The 12588-nt window shown below is 34.0% G+C and overlaps 10 non-coding genes across 10 annotated transcripts; all 10 read left to right on the top strand.

The window, feature by feature from the left end:
* Positions 1 to 662: 662 nt before the first annotated feature.
* TRNAL-UAA (transfer RNA leucine (anticodon UAA)) lies at positions 663 to 735 on the top strand. Its single transcript has one exon. It is a non-coding gene; the product is annotated as a tRNA-Leu (tRNA).
* Positions 736 to 1780: 1045 nt separating this feature from the next.
* Positions 1781 to 1863, top strand: TRNAL-CAG (transfer RNA leucine (anticodon CAG)). The gene has a single exon. It is a non-coding gene; the product is annotated as a tRNA-Leu (tRNA).
* A 2015-nt stretch (positions 1864 to 3878) lies between these two features.
* On the top strand, positions 3879 to 3961 carry TRNAL-CAG (transfer RNA leucine (anticodon CAG)). Its single transcript has one exon. It is a non-coding gene; the product is annotated as a tRNA-Leu (tRNA).
* A 902-nt stretch (positions 3962 to 4863) lies between these two features.
* TRNAF-GAA (transfer RNA phenylalanine (anticodon GAA)) lies at positions 4864 to 4936 on the top strand. Its single transcript has one exon. It is a non-coding gene; the product is annotated as a tRNA-Phe (tRNA).
* Positions 4937 to 5981: 1045 nt separating this feature from the next.
* On the top strand, positions 5982 to 6064 carry TRNAL-CAG (transfer RNA leucine (anticodon CAG)). The gene has a single exon. It is a non-coding gene; the product is annotated as a tRNA-Leu (tRNA).
* Positions 6065 to 6961: 897 nt separating this feature from the next.
* TRNAF-GAA (transfer RNA phenylalanine (anticodon GAA)) lies at positions 6962 to 7034 on the top strand. The gene has a single exon. It is a non-coding gene; the product is annotated as a tRNA-Phe (tRNA).
* A 1045-nt stretch (positions 7035 to 8079) lies between these two features.
* TRNAL-CAG (transfer RNA leucine (anticodon CAG)) lies at positions 8080 to 8162 on the top strand. The gene has a single exon. It is a non-coding gene; the product is annotated as a tRNA-Leu (tRNA).
* An 897-nt stretch (positions 8163 to 9059) lies between these two features.
* Positions 9060 to 9132, top strand: TRNAF-GAA (transfer RNA phenylalanine (anticodon GAA)). The gene has a single exon. It is a non-coding gene; the product is annotated as a tRNA-Phe (tRNA).
* A 2019-nt stretch (positions 9133 to 11151) lies between these two features.
* On the top strand, positions 11152 to 11224 carry TRNAF-GAA (transfer RNA phenylalanine (anticodon GAA)). Its single transcript has one exon. It is a non-coding gene; the product is annotated as a tRNA-Phe (tRNA).
* Positions 11225 to 12269: 1045 nt separating this feature from the next.
* On the top strand, positions 12270 to 12352 carry TRNAL-CAG (transfer RNA leucine (anticodon CAG)). The gene has a single exon. It is a non-coding gene; the product is annotated as a tRNA-Leu (tRNA).
* The last annotated feature ends 236 nt before the right edge of the window (positions 12353 to 12588 follow it).

The raw sequence follows: 12588 nt of genomic DNA, 5'->3' as shown, positions 1-12588 counted from the left end.
CGGGACTATTTCAACTCTTTGTGTTCTCTTTCCCTATTAGGGCGGAGACTCCACATCCTATGGGGCTGTTCTGGGAGATTTCTATAAACTGAATTGCCGGTAAGTCTAATTTCATATTTGATTACCTCATTCATCAATAGACCATAAAAATACTTAATAAACAAAAGCTTAAAAAGTAGGTAATCATAGTTTTAAAGTCTGAAATGCACATGCGATACTGACATCTAAGTTTCAGAACATTTTGGGACAAATGTTTTCACATTGAAAGTTAACAATCATTAAAATATTTTCTCTAAATTGTTGTCTCCTTTTTTCCTCCAATTATTTGCATTTAATAACAAATAAAACTTGATGTAACATTATGCATGCACATTGTCTTTTATGTGCAACCATCACCTGTCTCACAAACACAGGGTTTGAATGAACCTGATGAATGGAGTCAAATTGAAAATGTAAAAAAATCTCTGTCAAAATTGCTGTTTTTTTCTACTCATTCACAAAGAGTTAATGAAAGTTATTAAATATGTACAACAAAATAGCAGGAGTTTCAAATAGAAATCATGCTGCAAAAACCAGTCAAAGCAAAAATAAAAATATCTACTTTCAGGGGTTTCGCTTGACATTTGCCAAGTGTCTAGCACTCCTAAAGTTGTTTTCGTTTGGCCGAAATAGCTCAGATGTGAGAGCGTTAGATTTAAGATCTAAAGGTCCCTGGTTCGATCCCGGGTTTCGGCAACATCGTTTTTCTTGATTCTTTGCATTTTAAGGAGAAAATAAACAAAGCACGTGGACTGATTATTTAAAGAAAATGTAAAAGGCCTAAAAATCTTAACTATCTACAGAAAATAAAATGTTAAAAAGATGAGAAATGGGAACTTTTCCATTTGAGCAAATTATTATTTTTTTGTAATTTTTCCTCTGTTTTGTTTATTTCCATTTCACTTAGCTGTAAGAGGATTTAAAGGGAACCTGATAGCTGATAAAGAAAGCATGTATCAGACACTAGCTGAATGATTTCAACCATGTATGTTTGACTATGAAATGCTGTGGTGTATATGAATTCATTGTGAGAAGTAATTTCTAAAATGGGGTCACTTTGGTGGGGTTTCTGCTGTTTTGGTACTTTTGGTACTCTTCAAATTTTACCTGCAAACTATTCTTGCAAAATCTGCATTCCAAAATCCAAATAGCGCTCTTATTTTCAAAGCCCTGCTGTGTGGCCAAACAGTAGATTCTGAAGAAATATGGTGCATCACCGCATTTTGTGAGAAATCTAACATTTCTAACATCCTAACAAAACAAAAGGAGGTTTGAAAGTGAATGCTGACAAAAAGTACACATATGAAAAATGCTATTTATTTACATTTTTGTGTGGTGCGACAAGTTGGTTTAAGGATATAAGCAGTCAAAGAATAAAAATGACTAATATTTCAAAATTTTAAACAAACTTTAGATATTTTCACAGAAAAAAACTAAAAATATATTGACCTAAATTTACAGTTAATGTAAAGTACAATGTGTCACAAAAAACACTTTCAGAATTACGGGGATATGTAGAAGCATTCCAGAGTTATTACTGCATACAGTGATAAAAGTCATATTTTTTTAAAATGGGGCTTGGCCATTTAGCTCAAAATAGGCTTGATAACTAATAGTTTAAACAAATGTATTGAAATAAAAACTGTAATATTAAATATTTGAAAATAATTTTCAATGACAATTACTGGTCATATTTCTGCTGACTAACTTGGAAAGAGTTAAGGCACAGAATCCACAAGAAGTCAGGATGGCTGAGCGGTCTAAGGCGCTGCGTTCAGGTCGCAGTCTCTCTTGGAGGCGTGGGTTCAAATCCCACTTCTGACATCACCTTTTCAGGAAACTACACAGATTCTCAGTCAATTATTGATTAGATGGGGATCAAACCAAACTTAGCAATGGGCCTTAAAAAACCTGATCCCAAAGTTACCACTACCTGGGAGTCTTTGGGGTGAATCTGAAATTGTCGTCTATAAACGGAACTCTAGGACCGTGAAATAGTTTTTATGTGCATATGTTAGCTGTCTTGGCACTATAAAAATACTGCGGGCGGTCAATGGGGCGGGACTATTTCAACTCTTTGTGTTCTCTTTCCCTATTAGGGCGGAGACTCCACATCCTATGGGGCTGTTCTGGGAGATTTCTATAAACTGAATTGCCGGTAAGTCTAATTTCATATTTCATTACCTCATTCATCAATAGACCATAAAAATACTTAATAAACAAAAGCTTAAAAAGTAGGTAATCATAGTTTTAAAGTCTGAAATGCACATGCGATACTGACATCTAAGTTTCAGCACATTTTGGGACAAATGTTTTCACATTGAAAGTTAACAATCATTAAAATATTTTCTCTAAATTGTTGTCTCCTTTTTTGCTCCAATTATTTGCATTTAATAACAAATAAAACTTGATGTAACATTATGCATGCACATTGTCTTTTATGTGCAACCATCACCTGACTCACAAACACAGGGTTTGAATGAACCTGATGAATTTAGTCAAATTGAAAATGTAAAAAAATCTCTGTCAAAATTGCTGTTTTTTTCTACTCATTCACAAAGAGTTAATGAAAGTTATTAAATATGTACAACAAAATAGCAGGAGTTTCAAATAGAAATCATGCTGCAAAAAACAGTCAAAGCAAAACTAAAAATATCTACTTTCAGGGGTTTCGCTTGACATTTGCCAAGTGTCTAGCACTCCTAAAGTTGTTTTCGTTTGGCCGGAATTGCTCAGATGGGAGAGCGTTAGATTGAAGATCTAAAGGTCCCTGGTTCGATCCCGGGTTTCGGCAACATCATTTTTCTTGATTCTTTACATTTTAAGGAGAAAATAAACAAAGCACGTGGACTGATTATTTAAAGAAAATGTAAAAGGCCTAAAAATCTTAACTATCTACAGAAAATAAAATGTTAAAAAGATGAGAATTGGGAACTTTTCCATTTGAGCAAATTATTATTTTTTTGTAATTTTTCCTTTGTTTTGTTTATTTCCATTTCACTTAGCTGTAAGAGGATTTAAAGGGAACCTGATAGCTGATAAAGAAAGCATGTATCAGACACTAGCTGAATGATTTCAACCATGTATGTTTGACTATGAAATGCTGTGGTGTATATGAATTCATTGTGAGAAGTAATTTCTAAAATGGGGTCACTTTGGTGGGGTTTCTGCTGTTTTGGTACTTTTGGTACTCTGCAAATTTTACCTGCAAACTATTCTTGCAAAATCTGCATTCCAAAATCCAAATAGCGCTCTTATTTTCAAAGCCCTGCTGTGTGGCCAAACAGTAGATTCTGAAGAAATATGGTGCATCACCGCATTTTGTGAGAAATCTAACATTTCTAACATCCTAACAAAACAAAAGGAGGTTTGAAAGTGAATGCTGACAAAAAGTACACATATGAAAAATGCTATTTATTTACATTTTTGTGTGGTGCGACAAGTTGGTTTAAGGATATAAGCAGTCAAAGAATAAAAATGACTAATATTTCAAAATTTTAAACAAACTTTAGATATTTTCACAGAAAAAAACTAAAAATATATTGACCTAAATTTACAGTTAATGTAAAGTACAATGTGTCACAAAAAACACTTTCAGAATTACGGGGATATGTAGAAGCATTCCAGAGTTATTACTGCATACAGTGATAAAAGTCATATTTTTTTACAATGGGGCTTGGCCATTTAGCTCAAAATAGGCTTGATAACTAATAGTTTAAACAAATGTATTGAAATAAAAACTGTAATATTAAATATTTGAAAATAATTTTCAATGACAATTACTGGTCATATTTCTGCTGACTAACTTGGAAAGAGTTAAGGCACAGAATCCACAAGAAGTCAGGATGGCTGAGCGGTCTAAGGCGCTGCGTTCAGGTCGCAGTCTCTCTTGGAGGCGTGGGTTCAAATCCCACTTCTGACATCACCTTTTCATGAAACTACACAGATTCTCAGTCAATTATTGATTAGATGGGGATCAAACCAAACTTAGCAATGGGCCTTAAAAAACCTGATCCCAAAGTTACCACTACCTGGGAGTCTTTGGGGTGAATCTGAAATTGTCGTCTATAAACGGAACTCTAGGACCGTGAAATAGTTTTTATGTGCATATGTTAGCTGTCTTGGCACTATAAAAATACTGCGGGCGGTCAATGGGGCGGGACTATTTCAACTCTTTGTGTTCTCTTTCCCTATTAGGGCGGAGACTCCACATCCTATGGGGCTGTTCTGGGAGATTTCTATAAACTGAATTGCCGGTAAGTCTAATTTCATATTTGATTACCTCATTCATCAATAGACCATAAAAATACTTAATAAACAAAAGCTTAAAAAGTAGGTAATCATAGTTTTAAAGTCTGAAATGCACATGCGATACTGACATCTAAGTTTCAGCACATTTTGGGACAAATGTTTTCACATTGAAAGTTAACAATCATTAAAATATTTTCTCTAAATTGTTGTCTCCTTTTTTCCTCCAATTATTTGCATTTAATAACAAATAAAACTTGATGTAACATTATACATGCACATTGTCTTTTATGTGCAACCATCACCTGTCTCACAAACACAGGGTTTGAATGAACCTGACCTGATGAATGGAGTCAAATTGAAAATGTAAAAAAATCTCTGTCAAAATTGCTGTTTTTTTCTACTCATTCACAAAGAGTTAATGAAAGTTATTAAATATGTACAACAAAATAGCAGGAGTTTCAAATAGAAATCATGCTGCAAAAACCAGTCAAAGCAAAAATAAAAATATCTACTTTCAGGGGTTTCGCTTGACATTTGCCAAGTGTCTAGCACTCCTAAAGTTGTTTTCGTTTGGCCGAAATAGCTCAGATGGCAGAGCGTTAGATTGAAGATCTAAAGGTCCCTGGTTCGATCCCGGGTTTCGGCAACATCATTTTTCTTGATTCTTTACATTTTAAGGAGAAAATAAACAAAGCACGTGGACTGATTATTTAAAGAAAATGTAAAAGGCCTAAAAATCTTAACTATCTACAGAAAATAAAATGTTAAAAAGATGAGAAATGGGAACTTTTCCATTTGAGCAAATTATTATTTTTTTGTAATTTTTCCTCTGTTTTGTTTATTTCCATTTCACTTAGCTGTAAGAGGATTTAAAGGGAACCTGATAGCTGATAAAGAAAGCATGTATCAGACACTAGCTGAATGATTTCAACCATGTATGTTTGACTATGAAATGCTGTGGTGTATATGAATTCATTGTGAGAAGTAATTTCTAAAATGGGGTCACTTTGGTGGGGTTTCTGCTGTTTTGGTACTTTTGGTACTCTGCAAATTTTACCTGCAAACTATTCTTGCAAAATCTGCATTCCAAAATACAAATAGCGCTCTTATTTTCAAAGCCCTGCTGTGTGGCCAAACAGTAGATTCTGAAGAAATATGGTGCATCACCGCATTTTGTGAGAAATCTAACATTTCTAACATCCTAACAAAACAAAAGGAGGTTTGAAAGTGAATGCTGACAAAAAGTACACATATGAAAAATGCTATTTATTTACATTTTTGTGTGGTGCGACAAGTTGGTTTAAGGATATAAGCAGTCAAAGAATAAAAATGACTAATATTTCAAAATTTTAAACAAACTTTAGATATTTTCACAGAAAAAAACTAAAAATATATTGACCTAAATTTACAGTTAATGTAAAGTACAATGTGTCACAAAAAACACTTTCAGAATTACGGGGATATGTAGAAGCATTCCAGAGTTATTACTGCATACAGTGATAAAAGTCATATTTTTTTAAAATGGGGCTTGGCCATTTAGCTCAAAATAGGCTTGATAACTAATAGTTTAAACAAATGTATTGAAATAAAAACTGTAATATTAAATATTTGAAAATAATTTTCAATGACAATTACTGGTCATATTTCTGCTGACTAACTTGGAAAGAGTTAAGGCACAGAATCCACAAGAAGTCAGGATGGCTGAGCGGTCTAAGGCGCTGCGTTCAGGTCGCAGTCTCTCTTGGAGGTGTGGGTTCAAATCCCACTTCTGACATCACCTTTTCATGAAACTATACAGATTCTCAGTCAATTATTGATTAGATGGGGATCAAACCAAACTTAGCAATGGGCCTTAAAAAACCTGATCCCAAAGTTACCACTACCTGGGAGTCTTTGGGGTGAATCTGAAATTGTCGTCTATAAACGGAACTCTAGGACCGTGAAATAGTTTTTATGTGCATATGTTAGCTGTCTTGGCACTATAAAAATACTGCGGGCGGTCAATGGGGCAGGACTATTTCAACTCTTTGTGTTCTCTTTCCCTATTAGGGCGGAGACTCCACATCCTATGGAGCTGTTCTGGGAGATTTCTATAAACTGAATTGCCGGTAAGTCTAATTTCATATTTGATTACCTCATTCATCAATAGACCATAAAAATACTTAATAAACAAAAGCTTAAAAAGTAGGTAATCATAGTTTTAAAGTCTGAAATGCACATGCGATACTGACATCTAAGTTTCAGCACATTTTGGGACAAATGTTTTCACATTGAAAGTTAACAATCATTAAAATATTTTCTCTAAATTGTTGTCTCCTTTTTTCCTCCAATTATTTGCATTTAATAACAAATAAAACTTGATGTAACATTATGCATGCACATTGTCTTTTATGTGCAACCATCACCTGTCTCACAAACACAGGGTTTGAATGAACCTGATGAATGGAGTCAAATTGAAAATGTAAAAAAATCTCTGTCAAAATTGCTGTTTTTTTCTACTCATTCACAAAGAGTTAATGAAAGTTATTAAATATGTACAACAAAATAGCAGGAGTTTCAAATAGAAATCATGCTGCAAAAACCAGTCAAAGCAAAAATAAAAATATCTACTTTCAGGGGTTTCGCTTGACATTTGCCAAGTGTCTAGCACTCCTAAAGTTGATTTCGTTTGGCCGAAATAGCTCAGATGGGAGAGCGTTAGATTGAAGATCTAAAGGTCCCTGGTTCGATCCCGGGTTTCGGCAACATCATTTTTCTTGATTCTTTACATTTTAAGGAGAAAATAAACAAAGCACGTGGACTGATTATTTAAAGAAAATGTAAAAGGCCTAAAAATCTTAACTATCTACAGAAAATAAAATGTTAAAAAGATGAGAAATGGGAACTTTTCCATTTGAGCAAATTATTATTTTTTTGTAATTTTTCCTCTGTTTTGTTTATTTCCATTTCACTTAGCTGTAAGAGGATTTAAAGGGAACCTGATAGCTGATAAAGAAAGCATGTATCAGACACTAGCTGAATGATTTCAACCATGTATGTTTGACTATGAAATGCTGTGGTGTATATGAATTCATTGTGAGAAGTAATTTCTAAAATGGGGTCACTTTGGGGGGGTTTCTGCTGTTTTGGTACTTTTGGTACTCTGCAAATTTTACCTGCAAACTATTCTTGCAAAATCTGCATTCCAAAATCCAAATAGCGCTCTTATTTTCAAAGCCCTGCTGTGTGGCCAAACAGTAGATTCTGAAGAAATATGGTGCATCACCGCATTTTGTGAGAAATCTAACATTTCTAACATCCTAACAAAATAAAAGGAGGTTTGAAAGTGAATGCTGACAAAAAGTACACATATGAAAAATGCTATTTATTTACATTTTTGTGTGGTGCAACAAGTTGGTTTAAGGATATAAGCAGTCAAAGAATAAAACTGACTAATATTTCAAAATTTTAAACAAAATTTAGATATTTTCACAGAAAAAAACTAAAAATATATTGACCTAAATTTACAGTTAATGTAAAGTACAATGTGTCACAAAAAACACTTTCAGAATTACAGGGATATGTAGAAGCATTCCAGAGTTATTACTGCATACAGTGATAAAAGTCATATTTTTTTAAAATGGGGCTTGGCCATTTAGCTCAAAATAGGCTTGATAACTAATAGTTTAAACAAATGTATTGAAATAAAAACTGTAATATTAAATATTTTAAAATAATTTTCAATGACAATTACTGGTCATATTTCTGCTGACTAACTTGGAAAGAGTTAAGGCACAGAATCCACAAGAAGTCAGGATGGCCGAGCGGTCTAAGGCGCTGCGTTCAGGTCGCAGTCTCTCTTGGAGGCGTGGGTTCAAATCCCACTTCTGACATCACCTTTTCATGAAACTATACTGATTCTCAGTCAATTATTGATTAGATGGGGATCAAACCAAACTTAGCAATGGGCCTTAAAAAACCTGATCCCAAAGTTACCACTACCTGGGAGTCTTTGGGGTGAATCTGAAATTGTCGTCTATAAACGGAACTCTAGGACCGTGAAATAGTTTTTATGTGCATATGTTAGCTGTCTTGGCACTATAAAAATACTGCGGGCGGTCAATGGGGCGGGACTATTTCAACTCTTTGTGTTCTCTTTCCCTATTAGGGCGGAGACTCCACATCCTATGGGGCTGTTCTGGGAGATTTCTATAAACTGAATTGCCGGTAAGTCTAATTTCATATTTGATTACCTCATTCATCAATAGACCATAAAAATACTTAATAAACAAAAGCTTAAAAGGTAGGTAATCATAGTTTTAAAGTCTGAAATGCACATGCGATACTGACATCTAAGTTTCAGCACATTTTGGGACAAATGTTTTCACATTGAAAGTTAACAATCATTAAAATATTTTCTCTAAATTGTTGTCTCCTTTTTTGCTCCAATTATTTGCATTTAATAACAAATAAAACTTGATGTAACATTATGCATGCACATTGTCTTTTATGTGCAACCATCACCTGTCTCACAAACACAGGGTTTGAATGAACCTGATGAATGGAGTCAAATTGAAAATGTAAAAAAATCTCTGTCAAAATTGCTGTTTTTTTCTACTCATTCACAAAGAGTTAATGAAAGTTATTACATATGTACAACAAAATAGCAGGAGTTTCAAATAGAAATCATGCTGCAAAAACCAGTCAAAGCAAAAATAAAAATATCTACTTTCAGGGGTTTCGCTTGACATTTGCCAAGTGTCTAGCACTCCTAAAGTTGTTTGTGTTTGGCCGAAATAGCTCAGATGGGAGAGCGTTAGACTGAAGATCTAAAGGTCCCTGGTTCGATCCCGGGTTTCGGCAACATCACTTTTCTTGATTCTTTACATTTTAAGGAGAAAATAAACAAAGCACGTGGACTGATTATTTAAAGAAAATGTAAAAGGCCTAAAAATCTTATCTACAGAAAATAAAATGTTAAAAAGATGAGAAATGGGAACTTTTCCATTTGAGCAAATTATTATTTTTTTGTAATTTTTCCTGTTTTGTTTATTTCCATTTCACTTAGCTGTAAGAGGATTTAAAGGGAACCTGATAGCTGATAAAGAAAGCATGTATCAGACACTAGCTGAATGATTTCAACCATGTATGTTTGACTATGAAATGCTGTGGTGTATATGAATTCATTGTGAGAAGTAATTTCTAAAATGGGGTCACTTTGGTGGGGTTTCTGCTGTTTTGGTACTTTTGGTACTCTGCAAATTTTACCTGCAAACTATTCTTGCAAAATCTGCATTCCAAAATACAAATAGCGCTCTTATTTTCAAAGCCCTGCTGTGTGGCCAAACAGTAGATTCTGAAGAAATATGGTGCATCACCGCATTTTGTGAGAAATCTAACATTTCTAACATCCTAACAAAACAAAAGGAGGTTTGAAAGTGAATGCTGACAAAAAGTACACATATGAAAAATGCTATTTATTTACATTTTTGTGTGGTGCGACAAGTTGGTTTAAGGATATAAGCAGTCAAAGAATAAAAATGACTAATATTTCAAAATTTTAAACAAACTTTAGATATTTTCACAGAAAAAAACTAAAAATATATTGACCTAAATTTACAGTTAATGTAAAGTACAATGTGTCACAAAAAACACTTTCAGAATTACGGGGATATGTAGAAGCATTCCAGAGTTATTACTGCATACAGTGATAAAAGTCATATTTTTTTAAAATGGGGCTTGGCCATTTAGCTCAAAATAGGCTTGATAACTAATAGTTTAAACAAATGTATTGAAATAAAAACTGTAATATTAAATATTTGAAAATAATTTTCAATGACAATTACTGGTCATATTTCTGCTGACTAACTTGGAAAGAGTTAAGGCACAGAATCCACAAGAAGTCAGGATGGCTGAGCGGTCTAAGGCGCTGCGTTCAGGTCGCAGTCTCTCTTGGAGTTGTGGGTTCAAATCCCACTTCTGACATCACCTTTTCATGAAACTATACAGATTCTCAGTCAATTATTGATTAGATGGGGATCAAACCAAACTTAGCAATGGGCCTTAAAAAACCTGATCCCAAAGTTACCACTACCTGGGAGTCTTTGGGGTGAATCTGAAATTGTCGTCTATAAACGGAACTCTAGGACCGTGAAATAGTTTTTATGTGCATATGTTAGCTGTCTTGGCACTATAAAAATACTGCGGGCGGTCAATGGGGCGGGACTATTTCAACTCTTTGTGTTCTCTTTCCCTATTAGGGCGGAGACTCCACATCCTATGGGGCTGTTCTGGGAGATTTCTATAAACTGAATTGCCGGTAAGTCTAATTTCATATTTGATTACCTCATTCATCAATAGACCATAAAAATACTTAATAAACAAAAGCTTAAAAAGTAGGTAATCATAGTTTTAAAGTCTGAAATGCACATGCGATACTGACATCTAAGTTTCAGCACATTTTGGGACAAATGTTTTCACATTGAAAGTTAACAATCATTAAAATATTTTCTCTAAATTGTTGTCTCCTTTTTTGCTCCAATTATTTGCATTTAATAACAAATAAAACTTGATGTAACATTATGCATGCACATTGTCTTTTATGTGCAACCATCACCTGACTCACAAACACAGGGTTTGAATGAACCTGATGAATTTAGTCAAATTGAAAATGTAAAAAAATCTCTGTCAAAATTGCTGTTTTTTTCTACTCATTCACAAAGAGTTAATGAAAGTTATTAAATATGTACAACAAAATAGCAGGAGTTTCAAATAGAAATCATGCTGCAAAAACCAGTCAAAGCAAAAATAAAAATATCTACTTTCAGGGGTTTCGCTTGACATTTGCCAAGTGTCTAGCACTCCTAAAGTTGTTTTCGTTTGGCCGGAATAGCTCAGATGGGAGAGCGTTAGATTGAAGATCTAAAGGTTCCTGGTTCGATCCCGGGTTTCGGCAACATCATTTTTCTTGATTCTTTACATTTTAAGGAGAAAATAAACAAAGCACGTGGACTGATTATTTAAAGAAAATGTAAAAGGCCTAAAAATCTTAACTATCTACAGAAAATAAAATGTTAAAAAGATGAGAATTGGGAACTTTTCCATTTGAGCAAATTATTATTTTTTTGTAATTTTTCCTTTGTTTTGTTTATTTCCATTTCACTTAGCTGTAAGAGGATTTAAAGGGAACCTGATAGCTGATAAAGAAAGCATGTATCAGACACTAGCTGAATGATTTCAACCATGTATGTTTGACTATGAAATGCTGTGGTGTATATGAATTCATTGTGAGAAGTAATTTCTAAAATGGGGTCACTTTGGTGGGGTTTCTGCTGTTTTGGTACTTTTGGTACTCTTCAAATTTTACCTGCAAACTATTCTTGCAAAATCTGCATTCCAAAATCCAAATAGCGCTCTTATTTTCAAAGCCCTGCTGTGTGGCCAAACAGTAGATTCTGAAGAAATATGGTGCATCACCGCATTTTGTGAGAAATCTAACATTTCTAACATCCTAACAAAACAAAAGGAGGTTTGAAAGTGAATGCTGACAAAAAGTACACATATGAAAAATGCTATTTATTTACATTTTTGTGTGGTGCGACAAGTTGGTTTAAGGATATAAGCAGTCAAAGAATAAAAATGACTAATATTTCAAAATTTTAAACAAACTTTAGATATTTTCACAGAAAAAAACTAAAAATATATTGACCTAAATTTACAGTTAATGTAAAGTACAATGTGTCACAAAAAACACTTTCAGAATTACGGGGATATGTAGAAGCATTCCAGAGTTATTACTGCATACAGTGATAAAAGTCATATTTTTTTAAAATGGGGCTTGGCCATTTAGCTCAAAATAGGCTTGATAACTAATAGTTTAAACAAATGTATTGAAATAAAAACTGTAATATTAAATATTTGAAAATAATTTTCAATGACAATTACTGGTCATATTTCTGCTGACTAACTTGGAAAGAGTTAAGGCACAGAATCCACAAGAAGTCAGGATGGCTGAGTGGTCTAAGGCGCTGCGTTCAGGTCGCAGTCTCTCTTGGAGGCGTGGGTTCAAATCCCACTTCTGACATCACCTTTTCATGAAACTACACAGATTCTCAGTCAATTATTGATTAGATGGGGATCAAACCAAACTTAGCAATGGGCCTTAAAAAACCTGATCCCAAAGTTACCACTACCTGGGAGTCTTTGGGGTGAATCTGAAATTGTCGTCTATAAACGGAACTCTAGGACCGTGAAATAGTTTTTATGTGCATATGTTAGCTGTCTTGGCACTATAAAAATACTGCGGGCGGTCAATGGGGC

This window comes from Ranitomeya variabilis, chromosome 4, assembly GCF_051348905.1.
Source record: "Ranitomeya variabilis isolate aRanVar5 chromosome 4, aRanVar5.hap1, whole genome shotgun sequence".
Classification (NCBI taxonomy): domain Eukaryota; kingdom Metazoa; phylum Chordata; class Amphibia; order Anura; family Dendrobatidae; genus Ranitomeya; species Ranitomeya variabilis.
The sequence above is the reverse complement of the archived record's forward strand: the minus strand, read 5'-3'. Positions and strand labels throughout refer to the sequence as shown.